Below are 13,258 nucleotides of genomic sequence, written 5' to 3' on the forward strand. Positions count from 1 at the left end.
AGGGGAGGCAGCGGTGGCTGCAGGAGACAGATAAGGTTGGGGAGAAAGACGTGGCTGATGGGAGCGGAGGGATTAGGGGCTCCAAGGGCCAGTCCTGGGCCTGTGAGTGGAAACTCAGGAAGAAGGCAGGCTGCCCTATCAGAAGGGATGAAAGAGAAGAGAGATCCCACTCCGGGGGACCCCTGTGCCCTTGGGGAGCAATGAGAAAAGCCCTGCCCCCATTCATCTCTGCTGCCTAGTGAGCTGTCCAAGCAGGCTCGGGCCTCTGGACCTGTGCCTGGTCAGAGGGACAGGGCAGTGTGGAAGACACCCTGAGCTCAGGGCCCTCCCCTGTAGGGGAGGAAAACTTCCTCCTCTTCCCGTCTGGGTTTTTTGGCTAGCCTAATAATTAAATTGACATAAGACAGATTAACAGGAGAAAAATATTTAATTTCATATGTACAGAAGCTCAAAAAATCTGAGACTCAAATAAGTGACCAGCTTTTATACCTTTTGGACAAAAGTGGCAGCTTTTATACCTTTTGGACAAAGAAATTATAAATTTGTGAAGAACTGACAAGGCAAAGTTTGGGGCAGGGGTAGTAAACAGGTGAGGTTCTCGGCCTTGAATTCCCATCTCTGGCGATAAGGGTGTCTCTCCACCTCCTGGTATAGGAAGGCTACTTTTCACCTGGGAGATGTATTTCCTGTTTTCAGGGGGACACAGAAGGGCCAAAGTGTCCTTCCTGCACCAGCTGCTTCTTAAGTAACTTTAATTCCCAAAAATCAGTATGCCAAAATGGCATGTTTTGGGGTGGCTTGCCCTGAGCCCTATCACCTCCAATCAAAGGAGATAACTCATGGCTATGGCAGTCCACCACATGCCAACCTGGCATGCTCACACCCTGGCAGGCATGTATGCCAGCCATGGAGGCAACAGGGACTGTCCCTGCCCTGGCGGAGATTGGCTACCCTTCACACATGTGTTCTATGCAGCTGTGTTCTTACTGAGGGCCACGCACAGTCTCTTGGATTCCCATACTCTCCTTGGTGCCTGTGGCCTCTCACCTGGGGCAGGGGGAGACATGCTCATGCCAATTGGGCTGGGCCCCAGTACCAGGTGGGGTAAGGGCCCTGCATAGCATGCTGTCATTCTCAGGGCTAGATTCTGAGGACATTCCTCTTCACCTCCTGAAACAGGATAAGGCAGGCTCCTTGGGGAGGCCTATGGGCCCCCTGGGCTCCAAGCTGGAGGAGCCCAGGCCTGAGGCTTCCTGAGTTTGCACTGATCATAAGGCTGAGCCTGGGAACTAAGTCTTTCCTGGCCAGAGGAACACGGCTCAGTGTGGGTGAGGGTGGGACCCCCACCTTGCTAACTGTGCTGTGCCCAGTACCCAACACATGTGGGCATGTTGTGGGCACTCATAGATGTCTGGAGCAGATGAATCTTGAGCTCTTAGAAGCTGAGTTTCCCAGGGGCTTGGTGGGAGGGGGTCACTTCTCCAGTCCCCTGCAGAACTGTGCAGGGACCTACCTGTGGTAGCTTCCTCCCTGGGGGAGTCCAGCTGATGAGACTGGGAGTTAGGGAAGGGCTACCCAGTATCAGCCCCATGGAATAGAGATAGGACCTGTTGGCCAAGAGCCTGGATGCTGGGAGCAGCTGATGGAGATAAATGTTCCCTATCTGGGTGGGGGTCAGGGCTGGCTAAGGTGGCCTTGGGCCTGATGGATGAGTCAGGGGTGGGCCAGGAAGTCGGGGAGGCCTCCTGCAGGGGATCTGTCCATGTAGCAGGGACCCAGCTGCCTGCAGCCTGCCCAGGCCACCTCCATGGGAGGGCTAAGAGTCTGGGGGAGGGGAGAGGCTTGCCCTACCCTGTCACGGGTGTGGATGCTGAGGCCCTGCTGGGCCCACAACTGCCCAGTGGGCCAAACTTCTGTCCAGGCAGGAAATGGTGGGTTTTCCTGGGTATATTTGTCAAGTAGACCAAGACTGTCCTCACAAAGACCTCAGTGTGAGGGCTGAGCTGCTGGAGGGCCTAGTCCCAGGCCTTATTTGTTTGTTTGTTCATTCATCTATTCATTTATTCCCACGTCTGCCCCTGGTGTCCTTTCCTGCCTGCTATAAACCCTTCTCCACCCAGTGAGGCCAGGCCCTTCCCACTCTGGCCTCTCCTTGCCCGTGCCACTCTCCTTCTGCCTCACTGGCTTCTTGGCTGTTTCTCTAAGAAACCTCTAGACCTTTGCTTTTGCTGCTGTTGTTTGTTCCCATCTGGAACCCTCTTACCCCTGATGCACGCATGGCTAACAACTCTTGACATTCGGGTGTCAGCCCGGTGCTTCAGGAGCTCCCCCTCCCTGAGTGCCCATCTGAAGCTCCCCCTCCACTTTTTATTTCCACACAGTCTTGTTTTGTCTCCTTCAGAGCCTAAAAATACCTTGTTTATTGGTTCTTTGTTTATCATCTGTCTTTCCCAGGCGTTGGGGAGCCCAAAGGAGCCATCACCTCACCAAAACCTTCCTAGGTTTCAGCTGCTTTCCCTAGTGGTCCACGAGTGCCCAGGACCCCGGGGAGGGGGGAGGACACACTCAGGTTGGAGTAAGATAGGCCTTGTTCATGGACCAGTAAAAAAAGGGTAGTTGCCAGGGCAATTGGCTGCCCATCTCTGAGGGTCTCACATAAAGGCTTAAGGCTTTGATCCAGCCTGTCAGAGGGGGCTCAAATGGTCATGACTCCAGGGACCCTACACACCTAGAAAGCAGGTTCCCCAAGCCCTGCTGTGGTTAAGCCCTATGGCTGGGGTGCAGAAAGGGTGCATGCCGAGATTGCCACCAAGTCTGGGCACCTCCTTATCCAGTATGATAGAGATAAACGAGAAGCATCTGGAGCTGGAGTGGATGACAAGGAGGCTGATGCAGTCTGAGTGATGCAGGGCTTGGGGAGGGGAACAAGACATTGGGAGGTGAGATGCTGGAAGAATCCAGGACACCATCCCTCCATGGCGAAGAAGAGAAATGTGCTGGGGAGTGGGGTGGAGGCAGTGGCTCCTGGGCCCAATTCAACCTCAACCCATGGATGGACAGTGCCAGAGTCTTTAATGCCATCCTGGTGCTGAGTTCTGGATGGGGAACCAAGTAGAGGGCAATGGGACCTTGCACAACAGTCCTGGCTCCTCTCCCCATCTACCCCCACCCTCTTCCTTCTTCCTCTACCTTCCCAGGGTCCTCAGTCTTCAGGAAGGGTCCTCTCTGGTTACCGGCTGGGAATCAGTGGGCATGGTCAGGGCTGTGGGTGTCTCAGGTAGCCAAGCTCCTAAGACCCACCCCAGGAACCCCCAGTCTCTGTTCTTCCCACCCAGCTACTATCCCAGCAGCCCCTACAAGTGCAGAGAGGAGTCAAGGCCAAATTTCCCTCATTCCTCTGAGATGGAAAGAGGTCCTGTACCTTGGAGGAACTATGGCCCCATCTTGCCTCAGCTTTGGAGGTCCAGGGCCACCAGATAACCTCAGGGTCCCTTTGGAGGTCAAGTTTACAGCTCCAAAGAGAAAGGACAGAACAAGGCACACTGTGGCTTCCACTGCTGCCACCTGGTGGCTGACAGAGGCAAAACACCTGCTATTCCAGTTTCCAGAAGCAGGTGGAGGGAAGACACTCCTCAGGGTTGGGGGCAGAGGCACAAGGGGGTAGGATATGCACTCCTCTCACCTCCACTAGTATTCTGGCCTGGAACCCAGGCCTTCACTTGCCTTGGCTCAGAGCAACCCCAGGTACCATCAGACATGTACCACTAGAACTTTCCAGAATGCCTTCAAAGCAGATCTGTCTTCAGAGATGACCCATCTGGCCTCTACTGTATTAAGGGAGGATTGGGGGCTAGAATGATATCCAAGATCATAGCTAATGGGTCTTGGTGGCAGAGAAGAGGGGGAGGAATAGGAGCCTAGAGGGAGGAGGGAGAAGGGGGAGCAGAGAGGTGGGTGGGTGTAGCCCAGCCAATCCCTGCTCTTCCTTGCCTTACTCTTCATTGAAGCTGGTTCTCTCTTTGCAGGACCTGAGTTAGGTGAGTCCCATGAAGTTCTCCTCAGCACTCTGAAGCTTCTCACGTGTGTTGTGATAGTCCCCCTCCCTGCTCCAGAATTGGGGAGGCTTGCTCAGGACCGTTAGGCCTTGGCCAACTGGCCCCTCAAAGTGTCCTCAGGAAGGAACAGATTTCCCTTCCCACTATCCCTTAATTCCCTGCCACTCTGCCTGTATCAAGGTTATGTCAAGGTCACAAAATTGACTGAAGGAATTATGGTGTGGTAGGCAAAATTAAAACTGGGTACCAGGAATGACTGTTTCTGGAGTCGAAGCAAAAATCAAATGCAGCACCTAATGTGGGCTTCCCTCTCCTTTTTCTTAACCTCCAAGGGACATATCCCACCTTGCCACCCTATCCTAACAGGGTTGGTCTCCTGACATTGTTTGTCCCTGTCCACTCACCAGGCCACAGGACATGCTATTTCCCCAGTGGCACATTTCCCAAGTCTCAATAACTCATTGAGAATAACCTCCAGGAAAAGATGATGCTGAAATGACTAGATGATAATATGAGGTGAAAATTAACTTGGATCCCTACCTCACACCTTAAAACAAACACCAATTTTAGTTGGATCAAAGCTAGAGGGACCAAAGAATGAAGAACACATTTCCAGGGAAACACAAGGGGTTTTTGTATAGTTTTAATCTCATATGGCCTTTTCTAACTATAACAACAACAACAACACAAAACGAAAACAAGAAAAGCCACAAGAGAAAAAAAAACAGACACATTTGACTGCATATAAAGCAAACATTTCCATGTGAAAAAAATAAGGTTTAAATATAAACAACAAATTGAGGAAAAGAGTCACAAACTTTGATACTCTATGAAGGGCTCCTACATTCTAGAGGGAAAAGACCAGCAATCCCACTGAAAAATGGGCAAAAGAGATGAACACACAGTTCACACAAAAGGGAATCCAGAAGACTCAACCACAGAAACCACGCTCAACCTTATTCCTCTGAGAGAAATGCAAATTCAATAGGCAAACTTGTGAAAGGTCAATGCACATTTCTCAGAGAGCAAGGGAGTAGCAGAAACTTGTAGCTGCTTAGTAGAGTGGAAATTGTATAACCTCCATGAGAGCAACTTGGCAATGTCTATCAAAAATTATGGGGTGCCTGGGTGGCGCAGTCGGTTGGGCGTCCGACTTCAGCCAGGTCACGATCTCGCGGTCCGTGAGTTCGAGCCCCGCGTCAGGCTCTGGGCTGATGGCTCGGAGCCTGGAGCCTGCTTCAGATTCTGTGTCTCCCTCTCTCTCTGCCTCTCCCCTGTTCATGCTCTGTCTCTCTCTGTCCCAAAAATAAATAAATGTTGAAAAAAAAAATTTTAAAAATTAAAATGCACAGATCCTTGGGCGCTTGTGTGGCTCAGTTAGTTAAGCATCCAACTTCGGCTCAGGTCATGATCTGACGGTTTGTGAGTTTGAGACCCGAGTTGGGCTCTGCCCCTGCCCTTCCCTTTTTCTCTCTCAAAAATAAATAAACATTTTTTTTTAAATGCACAGATTCTTTGATCTAGCACTGCTCACTTCTGGGAATTTATCCTATAGATACATTCACACGCATGTGAAATTATACCCCAGGACATTCACTGCGTGATTCTAAGAGTAATCGGTTGGAAACAGCCCACTCCGAAGAGGAGCCTGGCTGAGTGAATATGGAATAGCCTCCATATTCACTATGTACAGACTATGCAGCTATTAGAACAGAGGAGGGCGGGGCAGTGCCACATGTAGGGGTGTAAGAATGAGGTGTAGTATATGTTCAGGATGTTAACCTCGTGTTTTTTAAAAGAAGGGTAAGTGCTCTGGAACACTGTGGTACCCTCCAGATCTCTCAGCCCCTATCTTCCCTGCTCTGTCCAGCAAAGTTGAGTTGTATAGGGGGCATCTCCCTGGCTCTGCCCACTGGTGTTGGTTATGACCACGGGGATCCCACCAGAAATTTAGCAGGTGAGAGGAGGAGGCCATGTTTATTCCCTTGGTCCCTCCAAGTCCATCCTCCTTTTGGTTTTTCTAAACAGATATCTGGTCACATCCCTCCCTGTTCACACTCTGTGGCTCCCCATTTCTCTCTGGATAGAAGCCAATCCATCCCCACCTCTGACCATGGGGCCCCACCATGGCTTTTGAGGGTCTGCTCCTGCCAGCTTCCTGGCTGCCTGTTCTCTGTGTCTCCAAATCTCTCCTAGACTCCTGGCCTCTTCCTGCTACCTGCAACACTCCTCTTACCTGAGGGGACAGCCTCAAAGGAACTCCTTGTCCTCTCCTGGCTGCTGGGCTCCTGCCCTCACAGTGTCAGCCCCTATTGTAGTGCCTGCTGCTGGGCTGGGCTCTGCTAGGAGGCTGAAAGCAGGGGCGCTCTTCCCTGAGCCCCACCAGTGCTCCTGGAATGCAGAGTCTAGCCAAATGAACAGAGGTTCCGCGAGGCTCTTGGCCTCTGAATCCCTTCTGAGTCTGAGTTCTGCTGCAGGGCCCAGCTCTATTCCTTCCAGACTTTGGAGAGAAGGTGCCCTGCTTGGATCACCTATGGGAGACTGGACCAAAAGAGGCAACTGGACCAAAAGACTGGACCCAGGAGACTGGAGACCAAGACTCAGGCAAGAACCCTGGTAGAACAGGCTGCCTGTCAAGACGGGGTAGGAAAGGGGCTGTGTGCAGCCAGAAGCTATGTTTTTAAAAATAACTTTGCTGTCAGCAGCGGTGAAACAATGTAATAAATATGAGAAATAAATCTCGTTAACATGTAATGAGCTGCCTTATTAATGTGTTAAACTTGTAAGAAATGCTTAAGTGTTTAATTGGCACCTAATGAGGGTGCCAATTAGGAATCATTATACATTTCTTTAAAAAATCGTAATTGGCAGGGGGCCATTTCAATCAATGCCACAGGGCTGGTTTCATAGGGACCCCGTCCTGGTGGTGCATCTGGTAGTTCTACCTGCAGGGCCACGCATCTGGTGGCTAGCCCCACTGGAGCCCACAGCAAGGTCAAGGCCATCGGGGTTGGACCTGTCCTAAACCCCACCAAGCATCAAGACTCAGTTTCTTCCCAACCACCAAATCCTGCTACTGATTAAAGCCCACCTGAACTGGTGCCTTTGTCAGGAGGCCACCTTGTTCCTTCAGCCAGATGGGGGTAGGGGGAGATTTGGTCTGCTTGGAGGCTTCGAGAGGCTGGGAGCTCAGTGAGGATTAGGAGCGTGGCTATCCACCAGTGCCCAGCTCACAGAACCTCTGTGTCCCTTAATCAGCTCCCCCAGGAGCCCACAAGAGGAGGCTGAGAGAAGGCTGAGCTGGGGGAGGAGCTGCCACTGGGGTAGGGACCTCCCTGTGGCTGGAGACAGGCTGAGAAGCAGTGCTAAAGAGCATCCTAGGGCACCCTAAGGGCCTCCGAGGGGCAGAATCTGGGTCTCTCTTTCTCTCTCCCTCTCTCAGCTAAATATCATCTTGGTTACCTTTACAAGTAGCCCCTGTGTGTCTGGCAATGGCCAGGGAAGGGCAGGCAATGGACTCAGAGTGGATTCCATCCCTCCTGCCTTCAGGGATCAGCCCCCCTTCCCAGGAAAGTAAAGCCAAGCAGATCTATATTCCAGGCCAGGCCAGTGGAAGAGAAGCATCTTGAGCAGCCAGAGCATGATTAATTACCAAATTAATTACCAAATTAATCACTTGGGTAATTGCCAGAGAGCTGGGAGGAGGGCAGGGAGGGAGGTTGCTGCCCACCAGGGGCAAGGTCCAGCCAGGGGCAGGGTGGGTCGTGACCCTAGCCCACGCTTGGGGCTGGAGGGTTGAGGGCTGGCTGCAGGGGAGGCAGCAGGTTGAAGGCCTTGGGGGCCAGACTAGAGGGCTCCAGAGTTCAGTGAAAGCCTTGCTGGCCTGTGAGTGGAGGATGGAGGGGACATGGGGCAGTGTGGCAAGTAGGCATGGCTGGGAGCCTGGTTAAGGTGACAGGGAGGCTCAGGAAAGATGACCGGGTGGCCTGTGTGAGCATACTGTAAGACTTGGGCAGAGGTACTTGGTCTTCTGAGCTGGACAGAGAACATGGTGGGCAAGGGGCCAGCCCCTCCCCTGCAGCCTGTGGACCCCCAGGCCTCCTGGGCTCTGAGCCCCTCTGTGGCTCTTGTATTAGGAGTGACCAGGGAGTGGCAAAGCAGCCTCTGCCATCCTCTGGTTTTCAGGAACTGTCAGGAACCAGAGGGACCCCATCTGTCCCAGTGGAAAAATACTCAAGGTGGCCACTTAGAACCAGGCAGAGGGCTCTCTGGCCCCAGAGCTCAGGTTCCACCTTATCCTTCTTGCTTGCCGTACCTGCTACCACTTGTCCCACCCAGGCCAGATCCTAGAGGCTGAACTGTGTTCCTAGGAGCCCCCGAGTCAGGTCAAGTTTGGAGGAGGAAACTTCCCCATACTCCTGTCCCCATTTACCAGTGGGGGACCTGGTGGGGCCATTTGTACTGCAGGCAGAGGCAATGTTAGGACTTGAGCTGCTAACAGGGGGTTGGAGGGCAAGACCTTACTTAGAAGGTGTGGCCTGGGCCAGGTGGACCTGCAGCCCCCGTGGACCCCAGGGCTGCCGGAGGGCTGGGCCTATAGGTGACTCCTTCCACTCCTGCGAAGGCCCTATACTCCTTTGGGCCACCCCTTAGATCTTTAGTGTGTTATTTATTTACTTGGTGTGTACCATGTGTCAGGCACTGTTTGAGGCCCTCTACAAATATGAACTCTTAATTGTATCAAGTAGGGAGGACCTGTCCCAGTTTACAGGTGAAGAAATTGAGGCAAGAGGTACAGAGGCTTGTCTGGGGTTGCATAGTGGTTAAGCTGGGATTCAGACCAGCTGTTCATGCAGCAAGGGGCATACAGGTGAGTCCAGTTGTCCCAGGGTCCCTGGGCGGGGGTCTCTGGGACCCCTGTCCGAGATGTCTCTGGGACCCCTGTCCCATCGGGACCCCTGTCCCTGATGCCCATGGTGGAAGGTAGAGCCAACTTACCAGGAGTCATACCTCCTCCTGACAGCTGGAAGAGGGTTCCAGGCCAGTTGTACCACCACTTCCTCCTCGGAGTCAGTCTGCCTGCTGCACTTGACCACCAGTAATCACATTGCAGGAGCTGCGTGTTTCCTGCTATCTGCCTTGTTGGAGATGATATATGGGGAGGAGATGGGCAGCACCCGCCCTCCCCAGCCACACAGCTTGGCTGCTGCAGGCAGCGAACGCTCCATCTCATGTGTTCACTCATGGGGATACCGGGGCTAAAAGGAGGGGGCATCTCAGTGATATACCCAGGAACCAGCCTCAGCCCAGGACCAGAATGGGGCCTGCCATGAGGGATGCAGGAGTGAACCTGATCCATTCAGAGGCTGGCCACAGAACTGGGTTCAAACCCTGTGTGATCTAAGATAAGTCACACAATCTTACTGAAACTCGGGTGCAGGTGGGATAGCTGATTAATTTCAGAAGAGTTCAGTGTGGGGGGCGGGGGAAGGCTTCATGGTTGGGAGAGGGGAGAGACATTTATTGCATTTCTGTGTGATGCCTGTGTGGGCACTGCAAGGATTTGAGGTAAAGATGGGACAGGCATTTACAGTGGAGGTCAGGATAGACACAGGTGGCAGTGAGAAAGTTCCAGGAAGGAGTGATCTGCTGATTTGTGAGCTTGGGCCATGACCACCAAAGGGCATGTCCCCCAGCTTCACCCCTGCCCAACCTCCAGCCAGCTGAACCTTCCAGCTGGCCAGCCCTGTCAGGGGCAGGAGAAGGCTGGCTGTCTCTCCTCCCTATGGAAGACCCCTGGTGAAGGTGAGGGGGGCCCAGGCCCTCTGCCACCCTCAGTGCTTGGCACAATCCCCTGCTGGCCCCAAATATCCACAGGGTTGCTGCTGAAAGGTGAGACACTTTGGGGTTCAGTTTTTATCCCCTGCTGTCAAGGCTAATTAGATCCTGGGGTGGGGCCCGCTTAGACCCCCTAGGCCCAAGATGGGTGGGGTTTCTAGGGCCTGTGCTCTGGGAAGAGCCATCTTTCATAGTAGAAGTACAAATAACTACATACATTTATTGAAGACTCTCCATGTGCTTTTTATACATTAACTCATTTAATTTCCGTGATGCAAGACCCATTTATCGATCCTCTATTTAGTAAATAGCCCTGAGTACCTAGTATGCACAGGGCTCCGTTCTGGTGGCTCAGGCCACAGCCAAGAACAGTTGCCCTGACCCAGCTCCAGTCCAGACTTGCTCCTGGTGGGGACGAAGCGAACAGCTTCATTGCACCAGCCATCCAAGAGTCCTGAGAGACGCCCCAAGGCTAAATTTCACCCGGAGTCCCGCCCTTGCCCCCATCCCTCAGCCGGCCTCCACCTGCCTCCCCCGCCACCCTGCCCCACCAACCAACCCCCTAATCTGGGCGTGCACCGCCACCTGGTGGTCACATTGGGAAAGGGCTTAGAACTGAGTGCTCTTGTCTCCAGGAGGGAAACCGTGCTGGCTCCACCCACTCAAGCCCGGGAAGGTCAGCACTTGGGCCTCCTGGGGGCCTCTGGGGGTAGCGGAGGAGATGGGTGTGGTCTGTCTAGGGGAGCCTTGCAGCAGCACCACTCTCCTGACGATTCTTGCAGAGAAGCCTCTGATGCATCCCTTCTCCTACCTGCACCAGTGTAGAAGACAAGGGGTTACTTTGTAGAGAGGCAGTGTGGTCATGTCATGTAGGGCTGGTCTGGCACAATGTAGGCCTTCCACGTGTGCGGGGTTGCCAGGTGAGATCCCCATCCCCAGTGCCCTGGCTGTGAGAAATCCCATCATTCCTTATACCTTGCTCAGCCTGAAACATCTCCCACCACCTTGTGTCCAAACTCTGTGCAAGGTCCAACACAGTGAAAGCCTTGCCTTGCCCCCAGCCAGAAGTGATTGACCTCTTTCGAATTCTCCTGTCACCTGACCTGCATCTTTGTCACTTCCTGGGGAGGGGCATGTTGTTGCTGTCAGTATCACTGTTCTGGCTTGCACACCAGGTGGGACTCTCCCACAGCCAGCCCCTTCTGGATGCCCCCTCAGCTCTGGAATCCAGCAGAGGGCCTGGTGTGGGAGCTGGGACCGTTTGAAGGGAACGAGTGAGGGGCAAGAGGAGGGGGCAGCTCTGTCTTCAGAAAACATTCTTCCTTCTTTGGGAGTGTTGGGTGTGAGCTCTGGGGTTTGCCCTCTGGGGTCAGATCCAGGCCCTGCCTCATGCTGAGCAACCCTACTGTTCTGTGTCTCAGTTTCCCCATCTGTAATATGAACGCACACTTTGGGGCTGCTGGGGCATTATATGGGTTCTGATTCTGCCTGCAAGTGTCCCAGGAGGTTCCCCCACACAGATTCTGGGTCTGACCCACCTGCAGGGACTCACAGCAGAAGCCCTACCCTCCTCCTTCGCCCCAGACTTCATCTTATTGAGTGTCACCTTACTGACCCGTTATTGAGCTCCTGCTAAGTCCCTTAAGTCTGTCATAATCTGGTGTTCTCAGCCTTCTGCCAGTGAAGAGCATCTCCACGAGCTCCAGCCAGGGCAGGGGCCCTCCCTCTCACTGCATGGACTCCTGGGTCCTCCAACCTGCTGGCATGGGAGTGGGGGTGAGATGGGGGGTTAGTGTCTGCCTGCTGGGCGCTGACCAAGAGGGACCTCAGCAGCAGGGCCAGGACTAGGACGAGGCACATGAGGCACCCAGGGCACAAATTTAAGGAGGCACTCATGCTCAGGTTGGTGCATGTGCCATCTGAGTGAGTGGTTCCTTACGTTTGGAACCCTAGGCCCCTATTCACTTCACCCTAGTCTTGGCATCGCCAGATGAACCCTTGACGTGGGGCTTGCAGCGTGAGGGCTGCTCTCCACACCAAATGAGGGAGAGGCTGAGTGCAGGGAGGGATTCAAGGATGGGGCCTGAGGAGAACTGGCAGTGCGGGGTGGGGGTGGGGGTGCAGGGTGCGGGGAGCTCCAGACAAGTGACATGGCTGAGGCTGGGGGCAGGAAGGCCCCTTGCAGTGCCTGCAGCTACCAGCAGGTAGCAGCACAGGCTGGCATTGGAGTCTGAGAGGCAGCTTGGGAACCCAAGTAGGCAGTGCCTTCTGGTGCCCTCTCAGGCCCCATTACTGTTTCTAGGGTTTGTCTGAGACTCCTTTCTGGAACGGTGTAGAAGAAAAGCCAAGTGCCTGGCTCTGAGCCTGATGACCTCAGTCTCTGGGTGCTGATGTCTTCCCCTGTAAGATGAATGACGGTAGGCCCTCATAATGGACACTGGGAATAAAGCGAGATTGTGTAGGATGTGCTAATCAAGGGTAATTGTTACCAGGACCAGATTCTGGCCATTGTTCAGCCATGCATACCTTTGAGCTGAATGGCACTCCTGCTGGCAGTGGGGAAGGCTGACCTAACCCTCCTCCCTCCGTGAGTGATCCACTAGGTCTGGCACATGGCATGAGCTCAATAAATCATGCATCATTATGATTTATTATTGCTATTATTATTATTGGCATTGTTATTACCCTGAAGTCTTTTATCTCTTGTCATACCCCAGGAAGTAGAGCTGACTGCCCCTCCTAACCCAGGCCTCCAGGCCTCCAGACCTCCAAAGGAAGTGTACTAAGAGCTGGGCGAATGGGAATGGCCAGGGTGAACACCTTTCTCTCCTGTTCAACCAATGGGTAGAGGACAGGGGGCCCACCAGCCCCAATGGCTGGTACATCTGCCATTTTCCCCTCCCTACATTCTCCCAGGCCAGACCGCAGGTTGCAGCCGGGTATAGGAGAAGCTGAGGGGACTGGCTGGATCTCAGCCAGAAGACCCTGGGAAGCCCCAGCAAGTGGACACTTTCATCCAGGAAGCTGACATCCAGGAAGGCAGGAGCTGGACAAGTGTGAGACTGGGAGACTGGGCACTTCTTGACAGTCACCTGTGGGGCTGGGCAGCCCCAGGTAGGAGAGCTGGCACCTAGTGACAATGTTTCAGAACAGAGGGCTAGCAGACAAGGCATGGATCCTCCCATGCAATACCACACATATACTCCTGGATGATATGGGGCTAGGATCCAGGCTGCCATGAAGCCTCAGAAGTGACCTAGTCCTAGCCCTCACCTATGAAAGCTGGGCTGAACCTGTGGCCCTTTCTCCTGAGCTACCTATGTGTAAGAGGTCTGGAGACCAGATCTGCCAGGCTAAAGAGACCA

The sequence above is a fragment of the Lynx rufus genome, unplaced genomic scaffold, assembly GCF_022079265.1.
Source record: "Lynx rufus isolate CCGP_SWC_20201006 ecotype Redwood Valley unplaced genomic scaffold, mLynRuf1.p SCAF_4, whole genome shotgun sequence".
Classification (NCBI taxonomy): domain Eukaryota; kingdom Metazoa; phylum Chordata; class Mammalia; order Carnivora; family Felidae; genus Lynx; species Lynx rufus.